The 3725-nt window shown below is 44.2% G+C and overlaps 1 pseudogene; it reads left to right on the top strand.

Moving 5' to 3' along the window:
* The window catches only part of LOC101567055, a 14984-nt pseudogene extending 12196 nt beyond the window's left edge, over positions 1 to 2788 (top strand).
* Positions 2789 to 3725: the final 937 nt, after the last annotated feature.

Below are 3725 nucleotides of genomic sequence, written 5' to 3'. Positions count from 1 at the left end.
AGAGAGAGAGAGAGAGAGAGAGAGAGAGAGAGAGAGAGAGAGAGAGACCTGAAGAAAAGAGATGGAATCAAATGTTCATATAAGTCACTGAGCACAGTGAAACATTAACCTTGAGTCACTTATAGATAAAAACATAATAGGATAATTTTGAGACAGTCATCTAATGCTGGAAAATAGATGTCATTATAGACAATCTTGTCCAAAAATGAAGAAGAATCTGTTCATATTCATGTAGTGATGGATACGAAGGCTGCCCCTACTAGCCATTTCAACAGCTATGATACAGAGCAAGACAAGCATCAGGCACAACTAATCTATTTGTTATTTATAGCACAACAGTGAAGACAGACTCTTGGGCTTAGACTAGCCTGGCAGTATAAACTTAGCGTGACACAGACCTCAAACTTCAGCATTCATTGGAGTACTAGGAATGTTTGCCCAAATGCAGACTCCTGTAACTACTCTCAGTCTCTGATTCATGCAGCTCCATCCGCATTGCTGGAGCTGAGGAGCTGGTTCCCTAGACAATGTTTAGGTTTTCATTTGAAACTCAAGCTCCAAATCATAAAGATCAATCTGTGAATTGTAATTTATCAACAAGCAAACATCAAGTTGCATGTAGTTTACGCACAGAGAAACAATTGTGCTTGTCAGATGGTAAGAAATCCAAGCTGTGTCAGTTTCTGTTACTGAGCCAGTAATTAATTCTCTGCTTTTATATACTAACTTTTGAGAGATTTATAAGCTTCAATCAGCTGCAACATTTTTCAAATTTGGAATCTAAACAAGTTGATTTTTCAGGCTTCACAATTTTTTACTAAAGTGATATTAAGACATTTTTTGGATTTTCCAAATGGCAGGTCAAACTTAAAATTCTGTAAATATTGTAACTATAGTATTCTCTTGATAACATTTCTCTTCAAATCAATGGAAAAAGTAAAAAGAAATAATTCCTATAAAGCAGAGATATATTTAATACTACTCTCATTTTGTATTTTAAACCCACAATTATTTTAAAAAGAATAGCATATCTCACAATGAATTTGTCTATATCTTTTACCTTCCTGAGGTTTTTAGAATGTCAATAAGTTTAATAAAAATATAGAAAATAAAGGGTAAGAAGCTTAAGGTATGAATAGAAAGGTACAATAGATACTGTGAAAGGGAAAGAAACTGTTGAAAAAGAAAGAACAACTGAGAAGGGGGAAAGTAGAGAAAAAACGAAATGAAAGAAGGAAGGAAGAGAAAGAAAAAGACAAAACTGCACAAATACAGAGAGGTAAGATAATTGTACTACTAATTTCTGTTTGTTTATTAAAAGCTACAGTTAATGCTTAAAATTTTTTGATCAATAAAACATAATTATATCTGGTAATCTTATATTGCATATTGAAAACGATAAGCAATGTCACAATCATTGTGGAATTCCTAGCATCCTGATTTTTTTAAATTCTGCATCATTTCTAATTTTTATTCTCTTTAAAGTAAAAAAGAGACAAACCCGCTGATGTCCGGTGGGCGCGCCCAGGTTCTGCTGGGGCTCCGGTGTTCTGCGGCTGCAGAGAAGCCGCGGCGCTCCGAGTCACCGAAACGCGAAAATTAACGCTGCACGTAAGGCCACGGCCAGGATGGCAGGGCAAGGCGAGCGCCGCTGGCCACCGCTGCGGCCTCCACGCCGGGCTGCGGCCAGGAGCAGCCCTCGGAGGCGTCGGCGGCCGTCGGTGAGCAGCTGCGAGCCGGGGCGCGCCTGAGAAGGAGGGACGAGCCGGCGACTGGAAAAGCTACTGCTGGAAAACTGCAGAAAGCTCTGGAAAGAGAGCCTGTGCGTGTGTGCCGAGCCTGAGCCCGTGCCTGTTAAGGATGAAAAGCTTTCTCGTGAACCCGTGTTGGGTGACGCTCCCTCTCCAAGCCCCACGGAGCCCCCTGGATGCGCCCCCGCTGAAGAAGATGTGTGCCAGGCTTTCTCTGATGTCATTCTGGCTGTGAAGGATGTGGACGCAGAAGGTGGAGCAGATCCAAACCTCTGCAGTGAATACGTGAAAGATACCTGCGCTCATCTCAGACAACTTGAGGAAGGGCAGGCAGCCAGACCAAAATGCCAGCCGGGTGGCCAATCGCTGGAAACATGAGAGCCAGCCTCACTGACTGGCTGGCACAGGTGCAGGTGGAGTGCAGCTTGCTGCAGGAGACCGTGCGCACGACTGTGTCCATTCCTGATCCGTCCATGCAGAACAACTGTGTGCCTAAGAAGATGCTGCAGCTGGTGGGAGTCACTGCCATGTCCACCGCAAGCAAGCATGAAGAAATGTACCCTGCAGACATCGGGGACTTTGCCTAGGTGACTACCAACACTTACGCTAAGCACCAGATCAGGCAGGTGGAAGTGAAGATCCTGAGAGCTTTAAACTTTGGTCTGCGTCGCCCGCTCGCCTGCACTTTCTTCGCAGAGTATCTCAGATTGGAGCGGTCGGTGTTGAGCAACTTAACTTGGCCAAACTCCTGATGGAGCTGTCTGTGTTGGACTGTGGTATGGTGCACTGTCCTCCTGCTCAAACTGCGGCAGGAGCTTTTCGCTTAGCAGATAAAAGTTCTTGAGAACAGCGAATGGACGCTGACTGCGGCATCACCTGCCGTACACCAAAGACTCTCTTTTTCCTGTAATGCAACCCCTGGCTAAGAATGCAGGAGTGGCCAGTGGTGGGCTTACAAAGCATGTGACCACAAGAACAAGTGTGCTGCCTCAGAGCATGCTAGCATCAGCGCTCCAGCGCAGCTAAATCATGCATGAGGACCAGAGAGATGGCTCAGTAGAACAAGCACTTGCCTGGCAAGCCCAAGGTCCTGCGTTCAATCCCCGGGACTGCAATAAATCAATAAATAGTTCATTAGTTGAATATTTGGCCAAGGCTGTGGCAAAGCTGTAACTTGGAAATTTGAGTACTCTATCTGCGAATAAAAATGGCACCATGTGTCACTTGTACATACTATTCTTTTTTTTTTTTTTTTTTTTTTTTTTTGGCAAAACGGGGGATTGAACTCAGGCCCTTGCGATTGCCAGGGAAGCGCTTATTCCACTGAGTCATCTCCCCGGCTCCCTGTACATACTATTCTGCATTAACAGACTTTAATAAAGATTGTGGGCCTTTTTTATTTTTCATACTTTAACTGGTTTCACGGTTAGTTTCTTTTCTAGGGCAACCTAAACACTCGCTTTAAAAGGTGGGTGGGACTATGCTTAAAAACTGCTTTTGGATTCCCAGGGGATCCAGCTAGCGTACAATCGTTGCCTGTGTCTGCACGTGGGCGTGGCTCTTCTTTGTGCTCCTGGCTTTCAGTGTGAGCGACGCAGATGCCCAGAGCTGCGCCTCCGGCAGGGCTCCTGCGTGCAGGCGGCCGCAGCGCCCGGGAGGACCTCCTGCATGGTTCTCCTTTCGAGTAAAGGTGCCGCTTCTCCCTAATCCTCCCTGCCGCTTCTTTTGCTGCTTCTGGTGGCTGTTGTCCTAAAGGTAAATAAACTGCATCAATCATTAAAAAAATAAAAAGCAAAATTAAAGGGAATTATATTGTCTGATATATTTTAAGGCTGAAAAATAGTCATTAAGTGAATAAAGTCATTTTATGGCTTCTGTTTTCTTTCCGTGGTACATGCTGTGTTCCTTTGGGCACTAGAGAATCTTAGATCTTTGCATGTTTAGAGGAAGTCATATTATAAAGTCAAAAATAAT

Source organism: Octodon degus, unplaced genomic scaffold (genome assembly GCF_000260255.1).
Source record: "Octodon degus isolate 3935 unplaced genomic scaffold, OctDeg1.0 scaffold00237, whole genome shotgun sequence".
Taxonomy (NCBI): domain Eukaryota; kingdom Metazoa; phylum Chordata; class Mammalia; order Rodentia; family Octodontidae; genus Octodon; species Octodon degus.
This window is presented reverse-complemented; position numbering and strand designations above follow the sequence as displayed.